Source organism: Somniosus microcephalus, unplaced genomic scaffold, assembly GCF_052327205.1.
Source record: "Somniosus microcephalus isolate GS21.2 unplaced genomic scaffold, FLI_Smic_1.0 unresolved_chr1, whole genome shotgun sequence".
Taxonomy (NCBI): domain Eukaryota; kingdom Metazoa; phylum Chordata; class Chondrichthyes; order Squaliformes; family Somniosidae; genus Somniosus; species Somniosus microcephalus.
Genome location: NW_028225179.1, coordinates 20,131,417 through 20,144,782, shown reverse-complemented (window position 1 = coordinate 20,144,782; position 13,366 = coordinate 20,131,417). Strand labels below are relative to the sequence as shown.

Here is a 13,366-nt window from a genome sequence, read left to right as displayed (position 1 = left end):
ACCAGTATCAAACGTAATAACGACGAGGATGGGATCCGCATTCTCGATGAACAGTCCATCGCCTCAACCTCTCGGCCACCTTGTCTCAACCATGCACTGCTCTCAGCCATTCCATTTCCTGGTTTTTGCATCTAAGCAGAAATACCCTGAAAGAAAGTCCACTTCACCGCTTATCCTGCCCATGCACACAGATCTACAATGTTGAAAATGTACAATCAGCTTAATGTAAGCAAAAGGCCTTCCGCTGCTTCAGTTGAGGGACTGTCAAAAATGGTTGGTTTGAAGCCAGAATCAGAACAGAACAAGTGTCGCCGAGTTAATTGAACGACCGCGGCAGGACTCGAACCTGCAATCGTCTGATAACTAAAAAACCTCACAATCGAAGATCAGACGCCTTATCCATTAGGCCACGCGGCCATTGATGCGGCTGTATCTCTTTTTATGGGGAGAATTGTGAGCAGATTCAATTAAAATGCTCGGAAAAAGAAGCGGATTGAGGAAAAGATAAACATATTTTAACTGAATGAACAGGACTTCTGCGAGCTCGGTTTGCACCAGCGCAGGGAATCGCAATGCAACCTGAAGCATAACATCGGCGGCTCGTTGGTCTAGGGGTATGATTCTCGCTTAGGGAATTTCTGTGGCTTAAAATGCGAGAGGTCCTGTTTTCAAAATCTGGACGAGCCCAGTCACATTTAGTTATACTCAACACCTCAGTCATGAAAGCTGAAATCGCTCTACTTTAAAAAAAACGGAATGATCCGGGACTGTGAGCTCTGCCATTTTAAACAGACACATAATGATCCGGGACTGTAAGCACTCCCGGTTTAAAGAGACCCAGAGTGATTAACAACTGACCACGAGCTATTCCATTAAAGACAGGCCTGATTTTCAATGCTTAAGAAAGCGATGGCAACATAAATCGGACTGTTTCTATAATAGGCGGCCGATTACAATGCCCGCTCTTCTGTTGGACGACAAATTGAAGGTTTACTCCATTATAATTTTTCCATTTATCTCCGTCATTTCTCTCCAGCCAAATGACCTGAGTGTAGGTGTCAGCCGTGGCTCAGCTGCAGCCAAGTCAAGCAGCACTCCAGAGATTTGAGCACATAATCCAGGCTGACACTCCAGTGCAGTACTGAGGTAGTGCTGCGCTGTTGGTGCCCCCGTCTTGCTGGTAAGACGTTAAACCGGGCCCTCCGATCCCATGAGAGTATGCCGAAAAGAACGAGGATTTCTCGCCCATTATTTAGCTCTCATCCAAAGACACTAAAACAGAAAATCTCTTCATTAAAGTTGATCAATATTTTTGAAATTACATTGCCTCCTGAAGGAGAAATTTATGTTTCTGCTCCCTAAACATTTGCCTCTGGTCCCGCTACTCTTTCATTCGGTGACAATCTCAGCAGAAGAAAGGAGGAGTTCGACAATCTCCGAATCACGATCACTGCTCCACATTCATTCAAGATGTTGAAGAATTGCAGTGGTCTCTTTTAATTTTAACAAGATATGACTAATGCATGGGGCACAGACCAGGAGCACCAGGGCGATTCTGACGAAATTGCATTTGAAAGTTTATTTTAGGCAAGTTTCAGTTAAAAGCTCGGAAAGGGTACCAGTATCAAACGTAATAAGGACGAGGATGGGATCCGCATTCTCGATGAACAGTTCATCGCCTCAACCTCTCGGCCACCTCGACTCTACCATGCACTGCTCTCAGCCATTCCATTTCCTGGTTTTTGCATCTAAGCAGAAATACCCTGAAAGAAAGTCCACTTCACCGCTTATCCTGCCCATGCACACAGATCTACAATGTTGAAAATGTACAATCAGCTTAATGTAAGCAAAAGGCCTTCCGCTGCTTCAGTTGAGGGACTGTCAAAAATGGTTGATTTGAAGCCAGATTCAGAACAGAAAAAGTGTCGCCCAGTTAATTGAACGACCGCGGCAGGACTCGAACCTGCAATCGTCTGATAACTGAAAAACCTCGCAACCGAAGTCAGACGCCTTATCCATTAGGCCACGCGGCCACTGATGCGGCTGTACCTCTTTTTATGGGGAGAATTGTGAGCAGATTCAATTAAAATGCTCGCAAAAAGAAGCGGATTGAGGAAAGATAAACATATTTTATCTGAATGAACAGGACTTCTGCGAGCTGGGTTTGCACCAGCGCAGGGAATCGCAATGCAACTTGAAACATAACATCGGCGGCTCGTTGGTCTAGGGGTATGATTCTCGCTTAGGGAATTTCTGTGGCTTAAAATGCGAGAGGTCCTGGTTTCAAATTCTGGACGAGCCCAGTCACATTTAGTTAAACTCAACACCTCAGTCATGAAAGCTGAAATCGCTCTACTTTAAAAAAAAAACGGAATGATCCGGGACTGTGAGCTCTGCCATTTTAAACAGACACAGAATGATCCGGGACTGTAAGCACTCCCGGTTTAAACAGACCCAGAGTGATGAACAACTGACCACGAGCCATTCCATTAAAGACAGGCCTGATTTTCAATGCTTAAGAAAGCGATGGCAACATAAATCGGACTGTTTCTATAATAGGCGCCCGATTACAATGCCCGCTCTTCTGTTGGACGACAAATTGAATGTTTACTCCATTATAATTTTTCCATTTATCTCCGTCATTTCTCTCCAGCCAAATGACCTGAGTGTAAGTGTCAGCCGTGGCTCAGCTGCAGCCAAGTCAAGCAGCACTCCAGAGATTTGAGCACATAATCCAGGCTGACACTCCAGTGCAGTACTGAGGTAGTGCTGCACTGTTGGTGCCCCCGTCTTGTGGTAAGACGTTAAACCGGGCCCTCCGATCCCATGAGAGTATGCCGAAAAGAACGAGGATTTCTCGCCCATTATTTAGCTCTCATCCAAAGACACTAAAACAGAAAATCTCTTCATTAAGGTTGATCAATATTTTTGAAATTACATTGCCTCCTGAAGGAGAAATTTATGTTTCTGCTCCCTAAACATTTGCCTCTGGTCGCGCTACTCTTTCATTCGGTGACAATCTCAGCAGAAGAAAGGAGGAGTTCGACAATCTCCGAATCACGATCACTGCTCCACATTCATTCAAGATGTTGAAGAATTGCAGTGGTCTCTTTTAATTTTAACAAGATATGAGTAATGCATGGGGCACAGACCAGGAGCACCAGGGCGATTCTGACGAAATTGCATTTGAAAGTTTATTTTAGGCAAGTTTCAGTTAAAAGCTCGGAAAGGGTACCAGTATCAAACGTAATAAGGACGAGGATGGGATCCGCATTCTCGATGAACAGTTCATCGCCTCAACCTCTCGGCCACCTCGTCTCTACCATGCACTGCTCTCAGCCATTCCATTTCCTGGTTTTTGCATCTAAGCAGAAATACCCTGAAAGAAAGTCCACTTCACCGCTTATCCTGCCCATGCACACAGATCTACAATGTTGAAAATGTACAATCAGCTTAATGTAAGCAAAAGGCCTTCCGCTGCTTCAGTTGAGGGACTGTCAAAAATGGTTGGTTTGAAGCCAGATTCAGAACAGAAAAAGTGTCGCCCAGTTAATTGAACGACCGCGGCAGGACTCGAACTTGCAATCGTCTGATAACTGAAAAACCTCGCAACCGAAGTCAGACGCCTTATCCATTAGGCCACGCGGCCACTGATGCGGCTGTACCTCTTTTTATGGGGAGAATTGTGAGCAGATTCAATTAAAATGCTCGCAAAAAGAAGCGGATTGAGGAAAGATAAACATATTTTATCTGAATGAACAGGACTTCTGCGAGCTGGGTTTGCACCAGCGCAGGGAATCGCAATGCAACATGAAACATAACATCGGCGGCTCGTTGGTCTAGGGGTATGATTCTCGCTTAGGGAATTTCTGTGGCTTAAAATGCGAGAGGTCCTGGTTTCAAATTCTGGACGAGCCCAGTCACATTTAGTTAAACTCAACACCTCAGTCATGAAAGCTGAAATCGCTCTACTTTAAAAAAAAAACGGAATGATCCGGGACTGTGAGCTCTGCCATTTTAAACAGACACAGAATGATCCGGGACTGTAAGCACTCCCGGTTTAAACAGACCCAGAGTGATTAACAACTGACCACGAGCCATTCCATTGAAGACAGGCCTGATTTTCAATGCTTAAGAAAGCGATGGCAACATAAATCGGACTGTTTCTATAATAGGCGCCCGATTACAATGCCCGCTCTTCTGTTGGACGACAAATTGAATGTTTACTCCATTATAATTTTTCCATTTATCTCCGTCATTTCTCTCCAGCCAAATGACCTGAGTGTAAGTGTCAGCCGTGGCTCAGCTGCAGCCAAGTCAAGCAGCACTCCAGAGATTTGAGCACATAATCCAGGCTGACACTCCAGTGCAGTACCGAGGTAGTGCTGCACTGTTGGTGCCCGCATCTTGCTGGTAAGACGTTAAACCGGGCCCTCCGATCCCATGAGAGTATGCCGAAAAGAACGACGATTTCTCGCCCATTATTTAGCTCTCATCCAAAGACACTAAAACAGAAAATCTCTTCATTAAGGTTGATCAATATTTTTGAAATTACATTGCCTCCTGAAGGAGAAATTTATGTTTCTGCTCCCTAAACATTTGCCTCTGGTCCCGCTACTCTTTCATTCGGTGACAATCTCAGCAGAAGAAAGGAGGAGTTCGACAATCTCCGAATCACGATCACTGCTCCACATTCATTCAAGATGTTGAAGAATTGCAGTGGTCTCTTTTAATTTTAACAAGATATGAGTAATGCATGGGGCACAGACCAGGAGCACCAGGGCGATTCTGACGAAATTGCATTTGAAAGTTTATTTTAGGCAAGTTTCAGTTAAAAGCTCGGAAAGGGTACCAGTATCAAACGTAATAAGGACGAGGATGGGATCCGCATTCTCGATGAACAGTCCATCGCCTCAACCTCTCGGCCACCTCGTCTCAACCATGCACTGCTCTCTGCCATTCCATTTCCTGGTTTTTGCATCTAAGCAGAAATAACCTGAAAGAAAGTCCACTTCACCGCTTATCCTGCCCATGCACACAGATCTACAATGTTGAAAATGTACAATCAGCTTAATGTAAGCAAAAGGCCTTCCGCTGCTTCAGTTGAGGGACTGTCAAAAATGGTTGGTTTGAAGCCAGATTCAGAACAGAAAAAGTGTCGCCCAGTTAATTGAACGACCGCGGCAGGACTCGAACCTGCAATCGTCTGATAACTGAAAAACCTCGCAACCGAAGTCAGACGCCTTATCCATTAGGCCACGCGGCCACTGATGCGGCTGTACCTCTTTTTATGGGGAGAATTGTGAGCAGATTCAATTAAAATGCTCGCAAAAAGAAGCGGATTGAGGAAAGATAAACATATTTTATCTGAATGAACAGGACTTCTGCGAGCTGGGTTTGCACCAGCGCAGGGAATCGCAATGCAACTTGAAACATAACATCGGCGGCTCGTTGGTCTAGGGGTATGATTCTCGCTTAGGGAATTTCTGTGGCTTAAAATGCGAGAGGTCCTGGTTTCAAATTCTGGACGAGCCCAGTCACATTTAGTTAAACTCAACACCTCAGTCATGAAAGCTGAAATCGCTCTACTATAAAAAAAAACGGAATGATCCGGGACTGTGAGCTCTGCCATTTTAAACAGACACAGAATGATCCGGGACTGTAAGCACTCCCGGTTTAAACAGACCCAGAGTGATTAACAACTGACCACGAGCCATTCCATTAAAGACAGGCCTGATTTTCAATGCTTAAGAAAGCGATGGCAACATAAATCGGACTGTTTCTATAATAGGCGCCCGATTACAATGCCCGCTCTTCTGTTGGACGACAAATTGAATGTTTACTCCATTATAATTTTTCCATTTATCTCCGTCATTTCTCTCCAGCCAAATGACCTGAGTGTAAGTGTCAGCCGTGGCTCAGCTGCAGCCAAGTCAAGCAGCACTCCAGAGATTTGAGCACATAATCCAGGCTGACACTCCAGTGCAGTACTGAGGTAGTGCTGCACTGTTGGTGCCCCCATCTTGCTGGTAAGACGTTAAACCGGGCCCTCCGATCCCATGAGAGTATGCCGAAAAGAACGACGATTTCTCGCCCATTATTTAGCTCTCATCCAAAGACACTAAAACAGAAAATCTCTTCATTAAGGTTGATCAATATTTTTGAAATTACATTGCCTCCTGAAGGAGAAATTTATGTTTCTGCTCCCTAAACATTTGCCTCTGGTCGCGCTACTCTTTCATTCGGTGACAATCTCAGCAGAAGAAAGGAGGAGTTCGACAATCTCCGAATCACGATCACTGCTCCACATTCATTCAAGATGTTGAAGAATTGCAGTGGTCTCTTTTAATTTTAACAAGATATGAGTAATGCATGGGGCACAGACCAGGAGCACCAGGGCGATTCTGACGAAATTGCATTTGAAAGTTTATTTTAGGCAAGTTTCAGTTAAAAGCTCGGAAAGGTTACCAGTATCAAACGTAATAAGGACGAGGATGGGATCCGCATTCTCGATGAACAGTCCATCGCCTCAACCTCTCGGCCACCTCGTCTCAACCATGCACTGCTCTCAGCCATTCCATTTCCTGGTTTTTGCATCTAAGCAGAAATACCCTGAAAGAAAGTCCACTTCATGGCTTATCCTGCCCATGCACACAGATCTACAATGTTGAAAATGTACAATCAGCTTAATGTAAGCAAAAGGCCTTCCGCTGCTTCAGTTGAGGGACTGTCAAAAATGGTTGGTTTGAAGCCAGATTCAGAACAGAAAAAGTGTCGCCCAGTTAATTGAACGACCGCGGCAGCACTCGAACCTGCAATCGTCTGATAACTGAAAAACCTCGCAACCGAAGTCAGACGCCTTATCCATTAGGCCACGCGGCCACTGATGCTGCTGTACCTCTTTTTATGGGGAGAATTGTGAGCAGATTCAATTAAAATGCTCGCAAAAAGAAGCGGATTGAGGAAAGATAAACATATTTTATCTGAATGAACAGGACTTCTGCGAGCTGGGTTTGCACCAGCGCAGGGAATCGCAATGCAACTTGAAACATAACATCGGCGGCTCGTTGGTCTAGGGGTATGATTCTCGCTTAGGGAATTTCTGTGGCTTAAAATGCGAGAGGTCCTGGTTTCAAATTCTGGACGAGCCCAGTCACATTTAGTTAAACTCAACACCTCAGTCATGAAAGCTGAAATCGCTCTACTTTAAAAAAAAACGTAATGATCCGGGACTGTGAGCTCTGCCATTTTAAACAGACACAGAATGATCCGGGACTGTAAGCACTCCCGGTTTAAACAGACCCAGAGTGATTAACAACTGACCACGAGCCATTCCATTAAAGACAGGCCTGATTTTCAATGCTTAAGAAAGCGATGGCAACATAAATCGGACTGTTTCTATAATAGGCGCCCGATTACAATGCCCGCTCTTCTGTTGGACGACAAATTGAATGTTTACTCCATTATAATTTTTCCATTTATCTCCGTCATTTCTCTCCAGCCAAATGACCTGAGTGTAAGTGTCAGCCGTGGCTCAGCTGCAGCCAAGTCAAGCAGCACTCCAGAGATTTGAGCACATAATCCAGGCTGACACTCCAGTGCAGTACTGAGGTAGTGCTGCACTGTTGGTGCCCCCATCTTGCTGGTAAGACGTTAAACCGGGCCCTCCGATCCCATGAGAGTATGCCGAAAAGAACGACGATTTCTCGCCCATTATTTAGCTCTCATCCAAAGACACTAAAACAGAAAATCTCTTCAGTAAGGTTGATCAATATTTTTGAAATTACATTGCCTCCTGAAGGAGAAATTTATGTTTCTGCTCCCTAAACATTTGCCTCTGGTCGCGCTACTCTTTCATTCGGTGACAATCTCAGCAGAAGAAAGGAGGAGTTCGACAATCTCCGAATCACGATCACTGCTCCACATTCATTCAAGATGTTGAAGAATTGCAGTGGTCTCTTTTAATTTTAACAAGATATGAGTAATGCATGGGGCACAGACCAGGAGCACCAGGGCGATTCTGACGAAATTGCATTTGAAAGTTTATTTTAGGCAAGTTTCAGTTAAAAGCTCGGAAAGGGTACCAGTATCAAACGTAATAACGACGAGGATGGGATCCGCATTCTCGATGAACAGTCCATCGCCTCAACCTCTCGGCCACCTCGTCTCAACCATGCACTGCTCTCAGCCATTCCATTTCCTGGTTTTTGCATCTAAGCAGAAATACCCTGAAAGAAAGTCCACTTCACCGCTTATCCTGCCCATGCACACAGATCTACAATGTTGAAAATGTACAATCAGCTTAATGTAAACAAAAGGCCTTCCGCTGCTTCAGTTGAGGGACTGTCAAAAATGGTTGGTTTGAAGCCAGATTCAGAACAGAAAAAGTGTCGCCCAGTTAATTGAACGACCGCGGCAGGACTCGAACCTGCAATCATCTGATAACTGAAAAACCTCGCAACCGAAGTCAGACGCCTTATCCATTAGGCCACGCGGCCACTGATGCGGCTGTACCTCTTTTTATGGGGAGAATTGTGAGCAGATTCAATTAAAATGCTCGCAAAAAGAAGCGGATTGAGGAAAGATAAACATATTTTATCTGAATGAACAGGACTTCTGCGAGCTGGGTTTGCACCAGCGCAGGGAATCGCAATGCAACTTGAAACATAACATCGGCGGCTCGTTGGTCTAGGGGTATGATTCTCGCTTAGGGAATTCCTGTGGCTTAAAATGCGAGAGGTCCTGGTTTCAAATTCTGGACGAGCCCAGTCACATTTAGTTAAACTCAACACCTCAGTCATGAAAGCTGAAATCGCTCTACTTTAAAAAAAAACGGAATGATCCGGGACTGTGACCTCTGCCATTTTAAGCAGACACAGAATGATCCGGGACTGTAAGCACTCCCGGTTTAAACAGACCCAGAGTGATTAACAACTGACCACGAGCCATTCCATTAAAGACAGGCCTGATTTTCAATGCTTAAGAAAGCGATGGCAACATAAATCGGACTGTTTCTATAATAGGCGCCCGATTACAATGCCCGCTCTTCTGTTGGACGACAAATTGAATGTTTACTCCATTATAATTTTTCCATTTATCTCCGTCATTTCTCTCCAGCCAAATGACCTGAGTGTAGGTGTCAGCCGTGGCTCAGCTGCAGCCAAGTCAAGCAGCACTCCAGAGATTTGAGCACATAATCCAGGCTGACACTCCAGAGCAGTACTGAGGTAGTGCTGCACTGTTGGTGCCCCCGTCTTGCTGGTAAGACGTGAAACCGGGCCCTCCGATCCCATGAGAGTATGCCGAAAAGAACGAGGATTTCTCGCCCATTATTTAGCTCTCATCCAAAGACACTACAACAGAAAATCTCTTCATTAAGGTTGATCAATGTTTTTGAAATTACATTGCCTCCTGAAGGAGAAATTTATGTTTCTGCTCCCTAAACGTTTGCCTCTGGTCCCGCTAGTCTTTCATTCGGTGACAATCTCAGCAGAAGAAAGGAGCAGTTCGACAATCTCTGAATCACGATCACTGTTCCACATTCATTCAAGAAGTTGAAGAATTGCAGTGGTCTCTTTTAATTTTAACAAGATATGAGTAATGCATGGGGCACAGACCAGGAGCACCAGGGCGATTCTGACGAAATTGCATTTGAAAGTTTATTTTAGGCAAGTTTCAGTTAAAAGCTCGGAAAGGGTACCAGTATCAAACGTAATAACGACGAGGATGGGATCCGCATTCTCGATGAACAGTCCATCGCCTCAACCTCTCGGCCACCTCGTCTCAACCATGCACTGCTCTCAGCCATTCCATTTCCTGGTTTTTGCATCTAAGCAGAAATACCCTGAAAGAAAGTCCACTTCTCCGCTTATCCTGCCCATGCACACAGATCTACAATGTTGAAAATGTACAATCAGCTTAATGTAAGCAAAAGGCCTTCCGCTGCTTCAGTTGAGGGACTGACTGTCAAAAATGGTTGGTTTGAAGCCAGATTCAGACAGAAAAAGTGTCGCTCAGTTAATCGAACGACCGCGGCAGGACTCGAACCTGCAATCGTCTGATAACTGAAAAACCTCGCAAACCGAAGTCAGACGCCTTATCCATTAGGCCACGCGGCCACTGATGCGGCTGTACCTCTTTTTATGGGGAGAATTGTGAGCAGATTCAAATAAAATGCTCGCAAAAAGAAGCGTATTGAGGAAAAGATAAACATATTTTATCTGAATGAACAGGACTTCTGCGAGCTGGGTTTGCACCAGCGCAGGGAATCGCAATGCAACTTGAAACATAACATCGGCGGCTCGTTGGTCTAGGGGTATGATTCTCGTTTAGGGAATTTCTGTGGCTTAAAATGCGAGAGGTCCTGCTTTCAAATTCTGGACGAGCCCAGTCACATTTAGTTAAACTCAACACCTCAGTCATGAAAGCTGAAATCGCTCTGCTTTAAAAAAAACGGAATGATCCGGGACTGTGAGCTCTGCCATTTTAAACAGACGCAGAATGATCCGGGACTGTGAGCTCTGCCATTTTAAACAGACACAGAATGATCCGGGACTGTGAGCACTCCCGGTTTAAACAGACCCAGAGTGATGAACAACTGACCACGAGCCATTCCATTAAAGACAGGCCTGATTTTCAATGCTTAAGAAAGCGATGGCAACATAAATCGGACTGTTTCTATAATAGGCGGCCGATTACAATGCCCGCTCTTCTGTTGGACGACAAATTGAAGGTTTATTCCATTATAATTTTTCCATTTATCTCCGTCATTTCTCTCCAGCCAAATGACCTGAGTGTAGGTGTCAGCCGTGGCTCAGCTGCAGCCAAGTCAAGCAGCACTCCAGAGATTTGAGCACATAATCCAGGCTGACACTCCAGTGCAGTACTGAGGTAGTGCTGCACTGTTGGTGCCCCCGTCTTGCTGGTAAGACGTTAAACCGGGCCCTCCGATCCCATGAGAGTATGCCGAAAAGAACGAGGATTTCTCGCCCATTATTTAGCTCTCATCCAAAGATACTACAACAGAAAATCTCTTCATTAAGGTTGATCAATATTTTTGAAATTACATTGCCTCCTGAAGGAGAAATTTATGTTTCTGCTCCCTAAACATTTGCCTCTGGTCCCGCTACTCTTTCATTCGGTGACAATCTCAGCAGAAGAAAGGAGCAGTTCGACAATCTCCGAATCACGATCACTGTTCCACATTCATTCAAGATGTTGAAGAATTGCAGTGGTCTCTTCTAATTTTAACAAGATATGAGTAATGCATGGGGCACAGACCAGGAGCACCAGGGCGACTCTGACGAAATTGCATTTGAAAGTTTATTTTAGGCAAGTTTCAGTTAAAAGCTCGGAAAGGGTACCAGTATCAAACGTAATAAGGACGAGGATGGGATCCGCATTCTCGATGAACAGTCCATCGCCTCAACCTCTCGGCCACCTCGTCTCAACCATGCACTGCTCTCAGCCATTCCATTTCCTGGTTTTTGCATCTAAGCAGAAATATCCTGAAAGAATGTCCACTTCACCGCTTATCCTGCCCACGCACACAGATCTACAATGTTGAAAATGTACAATCAGCTTAATGTAAGCAAAAGGCCTTCCGCTGCTTCAGTTGAGGGACTGTCAAAAATGGTTGGTTTGAAGCCAGATTCAGAACAGAAAAAGTGTCGCCCAGTTAATTGAACGACCGCGGCAGGACTCGAACCTGCAATCGTCTGATAACTGAAAAACCTCGCAACCGAAGTCAGACGCCTTATCCATTAGGCCACGCGGCCACTGATGCGGCTGTACCTCTTTTTATGGGGAGAATTGTGAGCAGATTCAATTAAAATGCTCGCAAAAAGAAGCGGATTGAGGAAAAGATAAACATATTTTAACTGAATGAACAGGACTTCTGCGAGCTGGGTTTGCACCAGCTCAGGGAATCGCAATGCAACTTGAAGCATAACATCGGCGGCTCGTTGGTCTAGGGGTATGATTCTCGCTTAGGGAATTTTCTGTGGCTTAAACATGCGAGAGGTCCTGGGTTGAAATCCCGGACGAGCCCAGTCACATTTAGTTAAACTCAACACCTCAGTCATGAAAGCTGAAATCGCTCTACTTTAAAAAAAACGGAATGATCCGGGACTGTGAGCTCTGCCATTTTAAACAGACACAGAATGATCCGGGACTGTAAGCACTCCCGGTTTAAACAGACCCAGAGTGATTAACAACTGACCACGAGCCATTCCATTAAAGACAGGCCTGATTTTCAATGCTTAAGAAAGCGATGGCAACATAAATCGGACTGTTTCTATAATAGGCGGCCGATTACAATGCCCGCTCTTTGGTTGGATGACAAATTAAAGGTTTACTCCATTATAATTTTTCCCTTTATCTCCGTCATTTCTCTCCAGCCAAATGAACTGAGTGTAGGTGTCAGCCGTGGCTCAGCGGCAGCAAAGTCAAGCACCACTCCAGAGACTTGGGCACATAATCCAGGCTGACACTCCAGTGCAGTACTGAGGTAGTGCTGCACTGTTGGTGCCTCCGTCTTTCTAGTAAGACGTTAAACCGGGCCCTCTGATCCCATGAGAGTATGCCGAAAAGAACGAGGATGTGGCGCCCATTATTTATATCTGAACCAAAGACACTAAAACAGAAAATCTCGTCATTAAGGATGATAAATAATTTTGAAATTACATTGCCTCATAAAGGAGAAATTTATGTTTCTTCTCCCTAATCATTTGTTTCTGGTCCCGCTACTCTTTCATTCGGTGACAATCTCAGCAGAAGAAAGGAGGAGTTTGACAATCTCCGAATCACAATCACTGCTCCACCTTCATTCAAGAAGTTGAAGAATTGCAGTGGTCTCTTTTAATTTTAACAAGACATGAGTAATGCATGGGGCACAGACCAGGAGCACCAGGGCGATTCTGACGAAATTGCATTTGAAAGCTTATTTTAGGCAAGATTCAGTTAAATGCTTGGAAAGTGTACCAGCATCAAACGTAATAACGACGAGGATGGGATCCGAACCCTTGCGTACAGATCGGCAATAGGTTATCAATCCATCGGCTTAACCTCTCGGCCACCTCGTCTCAACCATATACTGCTCTCAGCCATTTCATTTCTTGCTTTTTGCATTGTAATGAAATCTGTTTGTCTTGATTCTGTATTCGTTTTGCACTCATGTATATGACCCTCCCTCGCGGTGTATAGTTTCACTTCCTCTTTCCTGACTAACCTGGAAGGTTCCAGGTCTTGGCTCTTGGCTCCGCCCCTGACTTCTCTTACATAAAGATCCCACGATCTGTATGACTCATTCCTGTGAACCAGTTGGCGTTTTGAGATGTTAGCTCTGATCTTCGTGATTAAAGCCAAC

At 44.9% G+C, this 13,366-nt stretch overlaps 5 non-coding genes across 5 annotated transcripts; all 5 read right to left on the bottom strand.

Moving 5' to 3' along the window:
• Positions 1-1,942: 1,942 nt before the first annotated feature.
• On the bottom strand, positions 1,943-2,033 carry trnar-ucg (transfer RNA arginine (anticodon UCG)). Its single transcript is given in 2 exon segments — positions 1,943-1,978; positions 1,997-2,033. It is a non-coding gene; the product is annotated as a tRNA-Arg (tRNA).
• Positions 2,034-5,175: 3,142 nt separating this feature from the next.
• Positions 5,176-5,266, bottom strand: trnar-ucg (transfer RNA arginine (anticodon UCG)). The gene is given in 2 exon segments: positions 5,176-5,211; positions 5,230-5,266. It is a non-coding gene; the product is annotated as a tRNA-Arg (tRNA).
• A 3,141-nt stretch (positions 5,267-8,407) lies between these two features.
• Positions 8,408-8,498, bottom strand: trnar-ucg (transfer RNA arginine (anticodon UCG)). The gene is given in 2 exon segments: positions 8,408-8,443; positions 8,462-8,498. It is a non-coding gene; the product is annotated as a tRNA-Arg (tRNA).
• A 1,528-nt stretch (positions 8,499-10,026) lies between these two features.
• On the bottom strand, positions 10,027-10,118 carry trnar-ucg (transfer RNA arginine (anticodon UCG)). The gene is given in 2 exon segments: positions 10,027-10,062; positions 10,082-10,118. It is a non-coding gene; the product is annotated as a tRNA-Arg (tRNA).
• A 1,568-nt stretch (positions 10,119-11,686) lies between these two features.
• Positions 11,687-11,777, bottom strand: trnar-ucg (transfer RNA arginine (anticodon UCG)). Its single transcript is given in 2 exon segments — positions 11,687-11,722; positions 11,741-11,777. It is a non-coding gene; the product is annotated as a tRNA-Arg (tRNA).
• Positions 11,778-13,366: the final 1,589 nt, after the last annotated feature.